Source organism: Rhinopithecus roxellana, chromosome 11 (genome assembly GCF_007565055.1).
Source record: "Rhinopithecus roxellana isolate Shanxi Qingling chromosome 11, ASM756505v1, whole genome shotgun sequence".
In the NCBI taxonomy this organism is placed as follows: Eukaryota; Metazoa; Chordata; class Mammalia; order Primates; family Cercopithecidae; genus Rhinopithecus; species Rhinopithecus roxellana.
This window is the reverse complement of record NC_044559.1, coordinates 119,914,576-119,934,276: the sequence shown is the minus strand read 5'-3', so window position 1 is coordinate 119,934,276 and position 19,701 is coordinate 119,914,576. Positions and strand designations below refer to the sequence as shown.

The 19,701-nt window shown below is 40.1% G+C and overlaps 1 pseudogene; it reads right to left on the bottom strand.

The window, feature by feature from the left end:
- Positions 1 to 1,376: 1,376 nt before the first annotated feature.
- The window catches only part of LOC104679982, a 49,017-nt pseudogene continuing 30,692 nt past the window's right edge, over positions 1,377 to 19,701 (bottom strand).

Genomic DNA, 19,701 nt, shown 5'->3' with positions numbered 1-19,701 from the left:
TGTTGTTTTAACTGGAGTTTTCCTGATGCAATCTTTCATAAGTGCTTTGGCTATGCTAGTTTCCTTTGCATCAATTGCTTATTTTTTTTTTCTATTGAGATGTTTTATTCTGCTTGGGTCATACAAATTCTTTAGATATTCAGAAAACTAATTCTTTGTTGGTTAAAATTCCCCAATTTTGTTTGTTCTTCAAAATTGTGGTAACTATTCTTGGTAAGTAAGTTTTTTGTATAAATTTTAGAAGCACATTTGAAGTTTGACAGAAACCTTGTTGAGATCTTGATTGGGACTGCATGAATCTTACAGTGTAATTCAGGGAAAATGAACACTTTTCGCATATTTCCTCCCAACCACGAGCATGTTATCTTTTCACTTATTTGTATTCTTTATGTCCTTCACAAATATTTTATACATTCCTCAACAAAGATCTTGCATATTTCTTGTTAAGTCTATTTCTAGGTACCTTATTTTTTTTATCGTGAATGTGATCTTTTTGTTAGTGCAATTTCTTTTTTTTTTTTTTTTAAGTGCATTGCTTTATTTGGTGGGCTTGGGGAATACATCATGGTGAGAGAATAAGTCAATTAAAGTACTACAGATGCAGGGACCAATAACATTAAAAGAGGCATACACAAAATGAGTAGCTGAAATCATTTTCATAAGAGGGCTTGACTCATGGAAGAAAAAATTTAATTACAGTGGCAAAAAATTCTGTATAAAGTAGAAATTGGCTTCAGTAACAGTAAAGAATGTGTGTTAGAACGTAGAGGCAACTGGGTGTAAAATTCTGGCAGCAATTTAACAGAACAGTCTCAGATGGTTAGGCTGAGACCAACACCTAATTGGGACAAAAGCCTTGTGTGCAGGAAATTTTGGATGATACTTGGAGAAATATTATACGCACATAAACTAAACTGAATTGTTTTCACAAGTGTTGCAAAGTTTTATATCATAAAAGGTGTTTTTTACTACACGTACTTCAGTTTCACAGCAAGAGTGATGGAGAACATCTATACACAGAAGAGAGCATTCATGCAAGATATCTAACTCCTTCATATAATAATGCAAACAGGCCGGGCACGGTGGCTCAAGCCTGTAATCCCAGCACTTTGGGAGGCCAAGGCGGGCGGATCACAAGGTCAGGAGATCGAGACCATCCTGGCTAACACGGTGAAACCCCGTCTCTACTAAAAAATACAAAATAATAATAATAATAATAATGCAAACAGTTCAAAATGATTGCACTTGATTGTATCTAAGGCTTTCTGCAACAACAAGGTGATGGTTATAGAAGCATGGTCCCTGGTATGAACATCTAGAAAGCAGCCACTCCCTTCTACATGTGTTCTCTTTTTGCATTTCTTTCTTCATTTTTCTTAATCAAGTCTCTGTTGTCATTGCTGCTTTGCAAAACTGGTAAAAACAAAATTGTAATCATTGAACATAGCACTCTGGCAATCAAGACATTTAAAACCTTCAATATTCTGGGGTGAAGAAAACATGGTGTGACATTTAGAGCTCTGATTAGCTAACAAGGTTATCACAAATTTTCCTGGCTTGAAGACTTTCACAACTGTCCTCATCAAGTCATCATAGGAGGTATGACATACGTTTCTTTTAAAACTAACGTAAGGTTCTGGAGTGATATGAATAGTCCAATAAGTTCTATCTTATTTCATTCATCGGCTCCCCCAAGAATTGAACAGTGTGGCATCAATGACAGGATCTGGTATCAAGTCATGAATTTCATTCTAGAGAGTGACGTCATCTACAGTGACACCATCTTTCATGCAGGACTGGTCCATAACTGCTGCGTCAAACACACTTATCAGAATTTCCAGGGTTTAATCTGTCTGACTGATTACCCCACTCCCTGGGAAACTCAGTACGTACAAGTACCAACATCACAATTCATACATCTCATACAACATGCTGCTCCATTTGGGAAAATTGCCTTAAGAATCTCTGTTCCTTCCTGGAAATTCTGGCATCCTTGGTTAACAAACTTCATGAAATTCTTACGCGAATAAAAGAAGTTTTGAATTGAGTCAAACCCATTGTCATGTCTAGCAAGCTTCAACATGGGAACCAGTGCTTGCGGAAAGAGGGTAGTTCCACATGTCTGCAAAATGAGACGTCTCTTGGAGACAAACAGGAGACTCTCACTGACTACATAAGCTTCCTATTTGTCAGTTTTTGTCAGGCTTAGGATTGAACATTGACATTTTTCAAATGTATTCAGTTGGTGCAAAAGTAATTACAGTTTTTGCCGTTACTTTTCATACTTTTAATACGACTTACATTATTTTTAATACGACTCACTCAGATCTTGGGGTAGTGCAAAGATCCCCAGATCCTTGGGAGCAGCAAACCTCCAGCAGCTTCTTGTCCCCTTTGAAAAAATGTCTACTTTCATCACCATGAGAAAAGTGAACAACCAACAACTCAGAAAATTGTTTAAATTAGACCTTTTCTCTCACCACTGCCACCACTACTGCAGATTGTTCCAGCTGTGTTACTAAATTCAGGTTGCTTTTATTTTCATGCTATAATTTTATATTAATTGCTTAAAAAAAAACTGGCAAGTTATAGTGACTCATGCCTGTAATCCAAACACTTTGGGAGGCCAAGTAGGGAGGATCACTTGAGGCCAGGAGTTTAAGACCAGCTTGGGCAACATTAGAAGACCCCGTCTCTATAAAACGTTTTTTAAAATAAAAATTAGTCAGACATGGTGGCACATGCCTGTAGTCCTAGCCTCTCAGGAGGCTGAGACAGGAGGATCACTTGAGCCCAATAGTTGGAGGCTGCAGTGAGTTCTGATCATGCTGCTGTACCTCCAGCCTGGGCAACTGAGCAAGACCCCATCTCTAAAAACACACACACACACATTTTATACACACACACACACGCATACACATACACACACACACATTTTATACACACACACACACATACACATACACACACACACATATATACACACACATATATGAGAAACTGTTCAAAAAATATATATATATATACACCCACACAAATAAAATAGATAAAGACTAACAAAATTTTCCAGCTGTGTGTGTGTGAGCGAAAGTTGAATGTAAGTCTGTTGGAAATAGAAGCAGATATAGTTCAGTCTCTTGTAGTCCATTGTATCCTCATTAGAGAGAGAAGAGTGAGTGCTAGCTAATGTCACCAGCCATGCTGTGTAAGCCTGCAGTTTCTAATTGTACATTACTGCCGGATAGTATGTGATTTACTTTCTATTTAGGTTTTGTATTCAGCAACCTTGCTAAACATTCTTATTTCTAGTGGCTCGTAGATTCTCTTGTATGTCTCCATAAGTGTTCCCCAAAATGTGGTCTCTTGATGAGTGGCATCAGGATCATCTGAGAAACTGTTCAAAATGCAAATTACAGGCTCAACCTGGCCCACCAAAACAGAAACTACAGATTTGGTTACATTAAGAAACATGAGATAGGCAGATTATGCTGGCTTCTCTTTTTTTTGTTTGTTTTCCTTTTTTTGAGATTGAGTCTCACTCTGTCACCCAGGGTGGAGTGCAGTGGAGCAATCTCAGCTCACTGCAACCTCCACCTCCTAGGTTCAAGCGATTCTCCTGCCTCAGCCTCCAGAGTAGCTGGGATTATAGGCGCCTGCCACCATGCCCGGTTAATTTTTGCATTTTTAGTAGAGACAGGGTTTCACCATATTGGCCAGGCTGGTCTCAAACTCCTGACCTTTAGATCCACCCACCTTGGCCTCCCAAAGTGCTGGGATTATAGTCATGAGCCACCGTGCCCGGCTGTGGCTTATCTTTTTAGGCTCAAATAATCACATAAGTTTTTTAAATCAGAGAAGCTTTCCAGGCTGTGACTAAAGGATATGAATATAGAGAAATATAAGGAAAGATACAGGTGGTCATGCTTAGACTAGGAAGCAGATTCTCCTGTAAAGTCTCTAGAAAGAGACAAAATGCTCCCAATACTCAGATTTTAGTCCAGGAACATGGATGTCAGGCTTCTATAAAACTGTAAGATAATAAATTTGTGTTGTTTTAAGTCACTTAGTTGGTAGTAATTTGTCACAGCAGAAATAGAAAACCAATACAATTTATATTTAGTAAAATTCACCCTTTTCGCCTGTCTTTACAGGGTTTGACAAATGCATGCAGCTACGTAATCACTACCACACTCAAGATATAGATTTCCATCACTCTAAACTATCCCTTTATGGCACTTTGCAGTTAAACTTGTCCCCACTAACTCCTGGCAATCCTTGACTTTCTTTCTGTTACTAGTTTTGCATTTTCCAGAATATCATATAAATGAAATCAAAGAGCATGTAGCCCCTTGTGAATGGCTTTTTAAAAAAAATTAGATAGAGTCTTGCTCTAATGCCCAGGTGATCGTAGCTCACTGCAGCCATGTACTCCTGGGCTCAAGCAATCCTCCCACCTCAGCCTTTAAAGTAACTGGAACTACAGGTGTTACCCACCGTGCCTGGCTAATGTATGTGTATGTGTGTGTGGGGGGGGGGCGGGGGAACAGGGTCTTACTGTGTTGCCCAGCCAGGTCTTGAACTCCTGGACTTAAGCAATCTCCTTACCTGTCTCCCAGCGTGCTGGGATTGTACATGTGAGCCACCATGCCCAACCTTCAATGGCTCTTTTTACACCTAGCATCATCGTTTTGATGCATGTTGTCAGTAGCTTGTGCCTTTTCATGGCTGGGCAGGATTCCATTGTAGTAATGCACCACAGTATCTTATCTATTCAACGATTGACAGACATTTGAGTGTTTCCAGTATTGAATACTGCCTTAAAAGGTACCAATGATATTGTTTTTTTCAGGTTTGGTGAAGCCAACAGATCAGGAGACAACTGCCATCGGGAAGGTACTTTGTTATTCACAATTTCCAAGAGAAGGGGTCATGCCATGGTAGGCAGGACCACACAGAGAAGCACCTGGGTCAGTCAGGAGGGAGAAGCAGAGAAGAGAGGGCAGAGGCACAGTCTTGACTATAGTTTTCACAGAAAGGAATGAGAAAGACAGGCCGAGCAGCTGGGCAGGTTTAGGATTCGAGTGAAGAATTTCAGCAGGCTCTAGGCCGCAGGGGTGGTCTCTCTTTGTCTTCATATCTGGCTTTGGGTTGATTTAGAGCAGTGGAGTAGTATCCCAGGATGAGTTGTTTGCCATCTCTAGGGATTAGCTAACCCAAGAAGGGAAGGTCTCTCCCTGAATCCATAAATTCCCAAGATAGCGAAGCATCATAGAATATAGACAGATTTTAAAACATGATTACTGTAAGTATTATTAATAAAGTTGCTATAAACATTGGATATAGCTTTTTTGTGGGTGCATGCTTTTATTTCTCTTGGATAAATATCATGCAACTGATGAGTCATATGGTAAGTGTGTGTTTAACTTATAAGGAACTGCCAAACTCTTTTTCAAAGTGGCTGTACCATACACGTGGACATAGAGAGTGGAAAAGTGGACACTGGAGACTCCAAAAGGTGGGAAGAGGGGGAAGGCTGAAAAATTACCTGTTGTGTACAATGTTCATTATTTGGGTGATGGTTACACTGAAAACCTAGATTTCACCACTATGCAATATGTCCATGTCATAAAAACGTACTTGTATTCCCTAAATCTATAAAAGTAAAAAGTTTTAAGGAAGGTTGGGCGCTGTGGCTCATGCCTGCAATCCCAGCACTTTGGGATGCCAAGGCGGGTAGATCACGAAGTCAGGAGATCGAGACCATCCTGGTCAACATGGTGAAATCTCGTCTCTACTAAAAATACAAAAAAATTAGCTGGGTGTGGTAGCGCACGACTGTAGTCCCAGCTACTTGGGAGGCTGAGGCGGGAGAAGCGCTTGAACCCAGGAGATGGAGGTTGCAGTAAGCCAAGATCGCATCACTGCACTCCAGTCTGACAACAGAGAGAGATTCTGTCTCTAACTTAAATTAAATTAAAATTAAAAATAAGACAAGGTAGCTATACCATTTTGTGTTACCACCAGCCATGACAGTTTTTCCTGATTCGTGCTAACACTTGGTATTGCCTTTTTTTTCTTTTAGTTCTAGTCATTCAAGAACTGTATTGACTGTAGTCCCAGCTGCTCAGGAGGTTGAGGTGGGAGGATCTCTTGAGCCTAAGAGGTGGAGGTTGATGAGCCAAGATCATGCCACTGCATTCCAATCTAGGCAACAGAGTGAGACCCTGTCTCAAAAAAAAAAAAAAAAATTGATACATCATCGTGGTTTTAATTTGCAAGCATCTTTTCATGAGCGTATTTGCCATTTGCATATTTTTTCACTGAAATATCTGTTCAAACATTTTATGTATTTTTTAATTAGCTTGTTTTGTTATTATTATATTCCTTGATATAGTCTGGATACAATATCTTTATGAGATATACATTGCAAATATTTTTCTGTTTTACAATTATTAATGAATGCCAAGTTTTATTAAATGCCTTTTTAATCCTTTTTAAATTATGTGTTTTTTCTTTAATCTGTTATTGTGGCTGATCATATACAAATTTTCTAAATTTTGAACTACCTTAAATTCCCGGAATAAATGTCAATTGATAGTGCTAGTTTAATACTTTGTCGCATTTATTCACTAATATGTTCTCTCAAATTTTATAATACTCATAGATAATCTACAATTATCTTTTTTTCTGCCAGTCTTTGTGCATTCTTGATATCAGTGTCATTCTAGTTAGATTATGCAAACTGGTTAGTTTCTCCTTATCTTAATTTTCTGAAATAGATTGTATAAGAGTAGCTGCCTCTCACATAATCAAACACATCGGGTCACAAGTCAGCTCCCTTTATTATTATTATTACTTTTTCAGTCCTGCAGACTGATCTCTGGGAATGTTCATTGTTTTTCTCCAGTCTGGATTGGGATTGGGTGCACCCTTGGCCTTCTGCACAGCTTTTAGTTCAACAGCATCCTGAGAATTCTTTTCACTTTTTTCTGCGTTGTGTACTCTGTTCGTAAGATCTACTCTCTCTCTCTCTCTCTCTCTCTTTCTTTTTACTGTCGTTTTGGTGGAACGTATCTTCCCAAAACCTGAAAAATGGTCCATAGGGAATACACTGCTCCTGATAACTTGCATGTCTGAAAATGTCTAGCCTATACTTACACTTTTAATTATTTGACTGGAAATAGAATTCTAAATGATAAACCATTTCCTATACGTTTTGTAGGTAATTTCCTATTCTGTCTTTTAGGGCAGTTATGGAGTAAGTTGATGCCATTCTGATCCCTTTGGTATGTGGCCTAAACCTGTCCCTCTACCTCTCTTCTTATCCCTACAAACTCCTGAAATGTCCGAATGATAATTTTAATATCTGTCAGTTTGTTAGGCAGTGTGTGATATCTCATCACTTAATGAGACCTTAAGAATATTTGAACTGAAATGCTAGGAGTCACCTTGTGGATTCCTTTCTACATAGTGAGGCAAGAAAATCCACAAACACTGATGTGTTCACCAAGTGGAGAAATCCACCAGACATAGGACATGAGTTAAATTAGGCCCATTTGTCAAATAGATGGAATTCTATTCACATTTACTCCATTTATCAAATGAGACAGCTCTTCCTTCTGTGTGATTTTCCTCCCCACTTTCATTTACTTCATGCTGAAGAGAAAAGTCGATGGTTTGGGATGAATGCTGGGAAAAGAGAGTGCTCACCATAGATTTCTGTCATAATATACCTACATATAAAATTTCTTTAAGCCAAGTGATTAAATGAAAGGTTAGAACCTATTGCTGACATACTGATGTGACCTAAAAGACACATACATTAGTTTTAAATTACTTCATAAATTAAAACAGGTTCCGAAATCTTAACATTATGTTAAAGTGAAACTCATGGCAGCATCCATGATTTGTTTTACCAATTAATCGTAAATAGGATAAGGTTGGCAAGACATGAAAAAAATGATCCAACAAAAGAAATATCTTAATACGCAGAGATAATTATAAAGCATAATGCCAAAAAAGCTAGAAATACAAACTCTGGAATTACCTACCCAGAAATACCTATGCTTGTTCCCTCACCCACAAGTCATATCCCATCTCTCCTCTTCTCATCCTGCACTCAGTGTTCAGGGGTGCTGACCTAGTTGAACTTCAGGCTTCCTTTTTTTTTTTTTGAGATGAAGTTTCACTCTTGTTGCGCAGGCTGGAGTGCAGTGGCACAATCTCGGCTCACTGCAACCTCTGCCTCCAGGGTTCAAGCGATTCTTCTGCTTCAGCCTCCCAAGTAGCTGGGATTACAGGCATCCACCACCACGCCCAGCTAATTTTTTGTATTTTTAGTAGCGACGGAGTTTCTCCATGTCTGTCAGGCTGGTCTCGAACTCCTGACCTCAGGTGATCCGCCCGCCTTGGCCTCCCAAAGTGCTGGGATTACAGGCCTGAGCCACAGGCTTCCTTCTTCTCCAGGTTCTGATTGGTAATGAAGCGGTGTCGTTGGGCTAAATACCTGAGGTTCCTCATCTCACACCAAGGAAACCGAGGATGTGGACACACAAGAAGAGAGTTTAAGAGTGGAGGTTTAATAGGTGAGAGAAAAGAGAAAAGGTCTCTCTCTTGCAGAGAGAGGGGGTCCTGATGGGTCGTCTGGTTCCATGGTGAAATCCATGGGGTTTTATAGACAAGCTTGAGGAGGCAATGTCTGATTTATATATGCCACGTGAGATTGGTAGGACCAGGTGTGCCATTTGCATAGCATGCGAAGAAGCTGGCCATTCTACCCTAATCTTTTATTATGCAAATGGTCACCTGGCCGGCACCACGTTGCCTGCTTTTTTACTGCACATGTGGCGACAAAGGAAAGGGAAGAGGGAACCTCCATGTTGAATATACCTGGCTTGAATAGAGAGAGACTGTAAGCGTTGAAGAGAACCGGGAGATTACTAGAATTGTTGAACACAGAAAATAAGAGCTTGGTGACTACAAGTCTAAAGGGAGAAGAAAAAGACTATAGGCCGGGCGCCGTGGCTCACGCCTGTAATCCCAGCACTTTGGGAGGCCGAGACGGGCGGATCACGAGGTCAGGAGATCGAGACCATCCTGACTAACACGGTGAAACCCTGTCTCTACTAAAAATACAAAAATTAGCCGGGCGCGGTGGCGGGTGCCTGTAGTCCCAGCTACACGGGAGGCTGAGGCAGGAGAATGGCGTGAGCCCAGGAGGCGGAGCTTGCAGTGAGTGGAGATAGCACCACTGCACTCCAGCCTGGGCGACGGAGCGAGACTCCGTCTCAAAAAAAAAAAAAAAAAACTATAAAAGGTTAATATGAATAACTTTGTAGTTTTGGGTGCCAGTGCCAGAAGTCAGAATGTGCAGAGAGGTAAATGGCTTAGGAGGAAAAAGAAGTTAAAGGTATCTTCTGGAATGCAGGTGGAGGGGTGAACGGCAGCTTTGGGGAAACCAGTGAGCTTGGATACAAATATGGGCACGCTTTTACTTTGCGGGATTGAGGCCAATAGACTGAGATTTCAGAGGGAAATAGTCTGGGTGCGCTGCGTGAGAGCAAGGGATCTGGGCATGGAGCCCATGAAGCAGAAGCAGTGAAGAAAAGAGAGACGAGAGGAAAGAGCGCCGCGTCTTTTGGTGCCACTGAGATTTGGATGAAGGGGTTTCCAGGAAGACAGGGTTAGGGACAAAAGTATCAGGTAAGGGGAAAGAAAAGGTCAGGACAATTAAGAATGATGAACCCCTTGGGTATTTTGGAGGCAGAAGTCAGACTGACAGGATGAGGAAGGATTAGGGAAAGAAATGGCAGAGAAAGGACATGTAATTTTTACACATTTTGAGGGGATGATGATGTGAGCAGGAAACAGCCTTTCGAAATGGGTAGGGAAGTCTACCTAAGATTTATTTGAAGTTTTTTCCCGAAGCATACAGAGAGTGACATTTTCGTTTCTTTTCTTTTTCTTTTTCTTTTTCTTTCTTTCTTTCTTTTTTTTTTTTTTTTTTTTTTTTTTTTTGAGGCAGGGTCTTGCTCTGTCTTCCAGGCTGGAGTGCACTACAACCACAGCTCACTGCAGCCTCAACCTCCTGGGATCAATTGATCCTCCCACCTCAGCCTCCCAAGTAGCTGGGACCCTAGGCACGTGCCACCACACCAAGCTGATTTTTAAATTCTTTGTAGAGACAAGGTCTCGCTACGTTGGCCAGGCTGGTCTTGAACTCCTGGGCTCAAGCAATTCTCCCACCTTGGTTTCCCCTAAGTGCTAGAATTATAGGCATGAGCCACTGCACCTGGCTGGGAATGCCATTTTCAATCTCTATGCTTTCGTTTTTGCAATTTACCTTTCCTGTCCTTTGGTTGAGAGGTGGTCTTTGGTAGCATTATGGATTCCAGCATTCCAGGACACAGATTTGTGTGTATCTTTTTATTTTCATAACCACGTACAGCACATTTAAACTTTGCTTGATAGCATTACCTCAGCCATTCTGCAGATGATGCTCCCAAGACTTCAGTGAGTTCTCTTTTGATCTCTTTAACGGAGTGAACTGTTTACTCCATTCAGACATTCTTATGCCCCTTTCTTATGCCCCTTATGCCCCATTTCCAGTCTCTACTTCCTTTTTATTTATTTATTTTTTTTGTGTGTGTGAAACTCCTAAAGCAAGTCTTGGCATTTAATAGTCCATTCAAGTTACAGGTTTTGAAATTTGATTTTTCATATTAGAAAATAGAAAACATCCATGGCAAACTCATGATTAAAGGGAAAAGAAACAGTCCTACTTCCCGGATTCAAAAGAGAGAAAGGAAAATTCTTATTTCTTCCTAAGAAAGCTTTCGATCAAATTAACAACACTAGATTTTTATTACACAGAAGCTCCCAAGATGACTTTATAGGACTGGATAATCATCTCTTAATTCCTTGCAGGAAAACCTTGAAAAGGTGAATGCAGATCCCACTGTGGTGCTTCATCAGAAAACAGAAAGTGAAGAGCAAGTTGACGAGATACAGATAAAATAAACCCTGTGAGTAGACACATGTGACAGACCCAGCTGCAAAAGTGGAAAGTGTGAAGTGTGTTATTTCAGTTAGCGTAAGGAAATAAAATGTGATTCTAAAATGGAAAAAAAAAAAAAAAAAAAGGAGGAAGATTAGAGATAATAGCAGCTGCTGAAATTAAACAGTTGGCACCTTGCTTGCAGAAGGTATATAGGAAGAATAGACCCCGAGGGAAAATGTAAGAAAAGATCTAGAGGTGTGTGGATTTTTCATTTTTTTTCCCATCATTGCATTTGAAGACCAATTCTTCCTTGGAGGGCTTAGAATTCTTTGTGTTCTTGCTGTGGTGATAACAATCTATATTGCACCCCAGCTTGTGCACACCAAAGGACACAAGCACAGGACTTCTATTACAACAGTGCCTGATTCGGTGCTAGAGACAAAATGAAGAGGACAGCTTGTCCTGTTAATAGAGTAAGTAGATTCCTAAATGTTAGTAGACATCTGATTACATTTTTGAGCGCAGAGATGCAAGTTTTAAAGTTCAGTATTTTGATATTTGGATGTAGGTAAATAAATGATGGTCACTGCTTTCTATCCTGCAAAAACATAGAAATGGTGGAAAAGCTCGAAGTGATGGCTTCTCTAGAATTTGAAAAACAGAAGCTGGATCCTTGCTCCTAAGCAATGTTGGAATTAATGGAGAATAAGAGAGTACATTGGAGTACTGTGAAAGAGTATTTTCTAACATGCTTTTATTTAATTTCTTCTTTACTTCTTAAAAAGTGTTTTCACCTGGCGTTCTGTACTCTAATTTTCTGACTCTGAATATTTCAATTTTCCATGCATTCTCTCCTAAACAGTAACAGGAAATATTTTCCAGGGGATCTTATATTGTATTTCTGTTTATTTTATTTATGTATTTATTTACTTTTTTTTTTTTTTTTTTTGAGACAAGGTCTCACTCTGTCACCCAAGCTGAAGTGCAGTGGTGTGATCTTAGCTCACTGCAGCCCTGGTTTCCCAGGGTCAAGTGATCCTCCCAGTTCTCAGCCTCCTGAGTAGCTGGGACTATAGGTATGCGCCACCATGCCTGGCTATTTTTTGTTTGTTTGTTTGCTTGTTTGTTTTGTAGAAATGGGGTTTCACCATGTTGCACAGGCTGGCCTTGAATTCCTGAACTCAAGCGATCCACCATTCGGGGCCTCCCAAAGTGCTGGATTGTAGGCATGAGACACCACCCCTGACCTTTATGTTATATTTCTTCTCAGAGCCTGAAACACTCAGATGTCTTATCCTTTTGAACAGTAAAAGTCATGCTCATTGCAGCTAGGAATTTTATCACCTAACTATTTAACTTTAAGAAAGGTTCATTGAAATGATGATATAAGCGCTCCGATTAAATATATTCACAAGAACTCTTCATTTGATGGAAATCAATATTGTACCAGATCTATCCTTCATAAAATTCAGGTGTAATGTCACTTTCTTTGTAACACTTTACCCAAAGCACTTTGGCAGACACTTCTAAAGCAAACCCTTACAACTAAGGCAGAGTTGAAGATAAAGAGTAGATTTCCTGGTGGTGGTGGCAGGAATGTATAGAGGTGATGTGCAGAGTCAACGTGTTCGGCTTCCAATGTGAATTACACATGTCTGAGAGGTTATAAAGAGGGAACCCGGTTTTGCCATGTACCTGTTCAGATGACATGTTATATGCCCTCTGTTTATATCAAGAAAAGCAAATTTGCCTAAGTATCCCTGATACCATCCATGGTAGAGATTATTGTTTTGTTGCTAGTATCCACTGCTACCCTGACTTTTTCTTTGGAGAACCATCCTATCACCAATCTCAGTTAATTCAATTTGAGAATTATTGATATTAGCTTTGGCTGCAGGGACAGTACATGACTCAAGTCTGGCTTATTGTTCTCCTAGTCACAGTGATTGACTGAGGGATGGGCAAGAGTCCCAGTCAAAACCAATGAGATGATATCTCTTGACACTTGCAGAACCTGTTGAAAGAAAGATGTGTTATCTTTCTCTATTGGACTTAACATTGTGTAGATGCAAGCCTAGAGCTGTTAGCAGCTAGTCTGTCATTTCCATATGATGAAGCCATGCTGTCAGTCATGAGGGTGACTGATGGAGCATGCCCTTAACATATGGAAATCTAGTAGCATCATAACTTCCCATGAAGGAAGGAAACACTTTACAGAATAAAGTCATCATGTTAATATACTAACACAGGGCTGCCAGTCTGGTTCTCAGCTTCTCATGGTCTCTGACCCTGCTGACATTTTTGTGAGCTTACTCTCCTTTTCTATGCCTTCTGCTTACTCATGACTTTTAATTGCTGCTTTTTCTCTACTTGTGTCTTAGCTTCTGTGCTCCTCTGCTGTCTGGGTCCTGTTATATATTTTTCATATTTAATATGATTAACTAAACAGGTCTGAGTGGGTTACTTAATATGACCAAGTAAGCAGGCTTAGTACACAGTGCTCCAATTAAGAACATATATACTTTTAATATGATATGATATAATATAAAAATAACATTTTATGTTATATATAGGACACATGCTTTTAAAATTGTTTACTGTGCATCTACTATGTGCTGGGTGCATTGTTTTGTACACGTTAATTCATATTAACACATCTATTTCTCACCAAAATGGTTACCACGAGTTAAGAACTATTACAGTCTTCATTTTATAGGTAAGCCAATTATAAAATTTAAATAATTTACCTGAGGTCACACAACTAAAAGCAAAAGAGTAGTATTCAAATCTGGATCTAAAGTCTACATTATGAATGCATTAATGTATTAATTATTTATGAATAATTATTAATGCATGAACTTACTCTCTAACTGCCTGGATAACTTGGCCATGTCCTGTCATAGCCCATTGGCTCCATTTATGCTTCACCCATATGCAAGGCTCCCTTTGTGTCAGGGGTCGACTCCCAGGCAGATCACTACTGCACAGTGTGGCATGGTGACTAATATAAGAAAGATCTTCTGTCCTCTTCATTCAAAGGGACCTGTAGGTTAGGGCTCTTCCCTAGCATTTGTTAGAAAAATACGCAACTTCCTATCAGTGTTTCTTCTTTCAACAGAATACATGGTTAAACAACTTGTATCTCATGCTAGATTAGGAGAATGTTGCACACTGATCTTATAATCATTTCCCTGATCCCCTGCAGCCAATCCAGTCATATCGTTATTTTCACCTTGACCACATGCATTTTCTGCATAGCACTTATCACAATGCTTACTTCTAAATATTTACCTATGTGTTTATTTTTCCAATGTTTATCTCCTCTATTTCTGCAAGGGCAGGAAATATAACCTGTTTTCCAGTGCTGGAACATCAGCAGGTTCTGGCTATGGTGGGTGATCCATAAACATTTGTCACATAAATAAATGAGCAAAGAAATAAATGATGAATGTCTTATCTGGATTCCTCTTTTTAGGGAAAAGAAAGTCTAAAACAGAGGTGAAAGTGGCAAATGCCCCAAAACTAAAGTAAATGTGTTACTCAGGATTCTGCAGAGAAATAAAGCCAACAGGATATATATGGATTGAAAGAGAATTATTATGTGGGATTGATTCACATGATTATAGAGGCTGAGAACTCCCATCATCTGCTGTCTGCAAACTGTAGGCTCAGAAAAAATAGTGGTGTCATTCCAGTCTTAGTCTGAACACCTGAGAACAAGGGGAGTCAATGGTAAAAATAGCAATCCAAGTGCAAAAGCCTATGAACCGGGAGTGCCAACATTTGAAGGCAGGAGAAGATGGGTGTCCCAGCTAATGCCATGAATACCTTCTCCCTTCATCCACCTTTTTGTTCTATTCAGGCCTTCAGTGGATTGGATGATGCTCACCCTCATAGGTGAGGGCAATTTTCTTTACTCAGTCTCCTGATTCTAATGGTCAACTCTTCTGAAAATACTCTCCCATACACACCCAGAAATAATGTTTTACCAGCTGTCTGGGCACGCTTTAGCACAGTCAAGTTGACATGTAACATGAACCATCACAAGTCATTTGGGAAGACAAATAGGATACTGATATTATGTAACTAATGTGTAGCATATATGTTAATGTATTTATTGCCAGGTGTTTCTGTCAGCTGTATGTCCAATAGGAGGCACATTCAGTGACATTTCTTACTGAAGTTCAAGTCAAGATGATTTGAGGTCCTGATATCTTGTCTGATATCCCTGATATCCCACCATGCTTGTGACCATTGGTAGACGATGGTGCTTTTCCCAGGCTGGTGTTGATATTGCTAAATTTAACAGTAGAAATATGTTGTGTATGTATAATTTGTGTGTGTGGTATCTACATGCAGGCACATGTATAATGGTGTTTGAAGGGAATGCTATTTTTCAAAAATAGGAATAATACTGATATTTACATCAAGATAATATGGAAAATAGGGGTCTGTTTCATATCAATGGATGAGAAATTTAAAAACTTGATTGTATACTTAGATATGTACACATTATAGATTTTCTTTTAAAAAGTACATTTTACTCTGTGCTTCTGAGAACACCCTGTTCGCTTTTTTTTTTTTTTTTTTTTTTTTTTTTTGACCCATCTGCTGTATTTGCCACACAGAAGAAAAAAAGTTCTTGATTGGGTTGAATTTTACTAGTTAAAATCATTGTACTGATTTAAAAACGGCTACTTTTTTTCTTACAAAAAGTCCCATTTGGACTGATTCTTGAATGTGGTGGTGCCTGGATGGTGCCAAAGTGAGGCAAGATGCATACCAAAGGGCTGGATCTTATTCTGTCTCTCCACATGCTGGTACATGTGCTGTCAGCATGGCCGGCCAAATAGAAACAAAGCAGGCACACACCACCAGTGTTTGAGAACTCTACAACATAGTTCAGCATTGGGAGACAAACAGAGCAAACCCACCAGTGGCATTTGTTAAATGTCAGCAATAAGAAAGAACAACAAAGACAGATTTCAGTGGGATTGGCAAAGTGCTGGATATAGCAGTAAGATGCAGTAGAAAGGGCTCTTTCCTAGCAGGGAGAACATTTAGGTTTGGGTCCTATCTCCTCTATTTATTACTTGTGTAAAAATGTGAAATCTTGGAGGGGAAAAGATGGTGAGCAGGATTATATATTCATGTTAATTACCTAATGTTTCAGAATGTTGTCTATTACTGGGGATGACAATAGCTACTGTATATAGTTATCCATATGATGCAAGGGTCAACTGAAGAATGAGGAGGTTCATAAATTTGAAAAGGAGACCTTTAGTTCTCATAGAGGGTTGCAGCCTGTAGGCTAGCCATCCTGAAGACTGAGAAGCATGACCTCCAGCCAAAGTTGAGAGCAAGCACTTCGAGGGAGGAAAGAATAAGACAGGAATTTATGGAGAATTTATTAGCTAGCTATATACATATTCAATATGCTGTAGGAGGAGTCATAAATATTTATGAAAAGAGAAACATGTACATGTGCAATTGAGTTTCATGCCTCTTTGTGGGTCTCATGTATGAAAAAAAATGGCAGTGTTGGCATAATCCAAAGGTGGAGTTTTCAGCCCTTGGACCCCAAAAGGTGAAGCAGAGGATACGAAAACTCTTGCTGCGCTTCCTCTATAGACTGGACAGAACCGCTTTGTGGTGGATGGTCTCTTATGAGGAAGGGATGCATTGTGAAACTGGCAAGCTGTCATGTCAAAACTGTGAAGAGGGTGGGGGTGTCTGGTGATGACATCAGTTGATTGGCTAAAGACAATAAAAGAATAAGTCATCTCTTTCTTGTTTTACAGAGCTGGTTTCTGCTTCCTCCTTAGGAAAGAATTCTGGTTAAAGGTTAATAAGAAATGGGCATTTTAAGATGTGTCTGACCTCCCATCACATCATGGCCAGGAACTCCATTTTTAAGGTTTCTTTGGGTTCCCCTTGACCAAGAGGGAGTCCATTCAATCAGTTCAGTGACTTAAGGTTTTGTTTTTATTTCTCACAAGTTAAAACTCATGACAAACCATTTACAAAAGCAATTGATCCTAGGACAAAACTTTGGGCTTGGGATCTATGAGTGCCCCAGGTGGAAGAGGGTAGGGGTGGGAGAAGTAATTTACATGTTGAAGATGACAGTCTTCTTGGTATGGGACTTGAAGTCTGCAAACCTGTGTTTGTATTTCTGGTTCCACCAGCATCTTAGTTCATTTTGGGCTGCTATAACAAAATACTATAGACTGAGTAATGTATAATGAACAGAAATGTGTTGGCTCACAGTTCTGGAGGCTGAAAAGTTCAGGAATGGGGGACCAGCATCTGGTGAGGGATTTTTTGCTGAGTCATCCCATAGCAGAAAGAAGGGCCTAACTCGTCTTCCCAGCAATCATCTTTTAAAGTCCCACCTCTCAATGCTGTTGCAATGGCAACTAAATTTGAACATAAATTTTGAAGGAGATAAAAATGTTCAAATCATGGCATTCCAAAGGGCCTCTAGCTCTCTAAAACTCATGTCCTTCTCACTTACAAAATAGATGAATTTCATCCCAATGGCCCCCAAAGCCTTAACTAGTTCCAGCATCAATTGAAAAGTCAGAAGGCTCACATAAACATCATAGCACAATTCATTCTGAGGCAAAGTGCCCTCCAGCCGCAAGCCTGTGAAATCCAACAAGCAATGTACTTCCAAAACACAACTGTGGAACAGGCATAGGACAGACACTCTCATTTCCAAAAAAGGAGTAAAGAAAATTTTAAAAATGAGGTAACTTTTTATAAGTGCAAAACCTGACAGGGCGAGCAACATTAAATCTTAAGGCTCCAGAAAAATCTTCCTGGACTCGATGTCTCACCTTTGGGCATACTGCTGCAGAGCTGGGACTCCTGAGGCCTCAGATAGCCCCACCCCTATGGCTTTGTTGGGCTCAGCCCACACATCTAATTGCACAGATGAGTCACATGCCTGAAGCTTTCCCAGGCTGGCGTTGCACACAGGCAATGTTACAGTGCTGAGATCTTGGGAGTGGCTCCACTCCCATGGCTCCACCAGGCACAGCCATAGTGGGGACTCTCTGTGGCAGCTCTGACCCTGTGGCAGATTTCTGCCTGGGCCCCCAGGCAGATACATCCTTTGAAATCTAGCTGAAAACCATCATGGCCCCACAGCTTGTGCACTCTGTACCTCTGCAGAGTTAGCACTACGTGGATGCCACCAAGATTCACGACTTGTGCCTTGTGAAGGGGTGACCTGAGCAGCACCTGGGCCCACTTGAGCAGTGACTGGTGCAGCCAAGGAGCACTGTACCAGAATGCAAGAAACAGGCCCTTGATGTGGTTTGAGGCTCCTCTCTGGAAACCTTGCCTTCAAGGCTCTTCTCTGGGTCTGTAACGAGAGAGGCAGCCTCAAAGATCTCTGAAATGCTGTTGGGGACATTCTTTCATTGTCTTAATGCATAGCAGCTGGCTTCCTTCTATCCATATTGATCTTATCAAAGGTCCACTTGGTTGTACCCCGGATATTCTCTCCTAAACAGACTTTTTAATTCTTTACATAGCCAGGCTGAGAGTTTTTAAAAAGACTTTTTTATTCCTCACATGGCCAAATCTTTATGTGATGAGTCCCTTTTAATTATAAATTTCATCTTTAAATGATTTCTGTCTGCTCACATTTTATGATGTATGATTAAAAGAAGCCACACAGCATCCCGGATGCGTTGCTGCTTTGACATTTCTTCCACTTAATACCTTAGCTCATTGTTCTTAAATTCTGTCTTATATAAAGTCCTAGGGCACAACTCAGCCAATTTCTTTGTCACTTTATAACAAGGTTGACCTTTATTACAGTTCCCAATACCTGTCTCTTCTTTCTATCTGAGACCTCATTAGAATTGCCTTTTCTATCCCTATTTCCACCAAAATTTTAATCATGACCACTTAAGTAATCTCTAGGAAGTTTCAGACTTTCCCCACAGATATTCTCTTCTGAGCCTGCACCAGAATCATCTTAACGTTCCATTCATAGCACTTGATGCTTTCCCAGCCTTCAGTTCAAAACTGTTTCAACCTCCACCTTTTACCCAGTTCCAAAGCTGCCTCCACAGTTTTATGTATTTTTATAGCAATGCCCCACTTCTCTGGTCCCAGGTTTTGTTTTTGTTTGTTTTTTGCTGTTACAACAAAATATCACAGACTAGGTAATTTATAATGCACAGAAATTTATTGGCTTATAGTTCTGCAGACTGTGAAGTTCAAGGTCAAACACCAGCATATGTCAAGGACGTTCTTGCTGTGTCATCCCATGGCAGAAGGCAGAAGGGCAAGAGAAAAAAGGGACCAAACTTGCCCTTTTTCACTGGTAGTAATCCCACTCATGGGGGCAGAACCCTCGTGGTCCAGCCACCTCTTAAAGCTTCCACCTCTCAACACTATTACAATGGTAACTCAATTTCAGCACGAATTTTGGAGCAGACATTCAAACCATAGCAACCAATTTCTAGCTAAGTGACCTTGGGCAAGAAACACAGACTCTTTAAACCTCAGTCTCTAAAAAGTAGGGGTAAACCACAGTATTTACTTCTTGAAATTGTTAGGATTCAGAAATGGCTTCTCAATAGGCTGGGTGAGTGTCTGGTGTACAGACGCACTCAGCACATGCTAAATGCTGTTATTATAATTCCCCTTAGTGAGACCCGGATAAAAATCAACGGCATTAC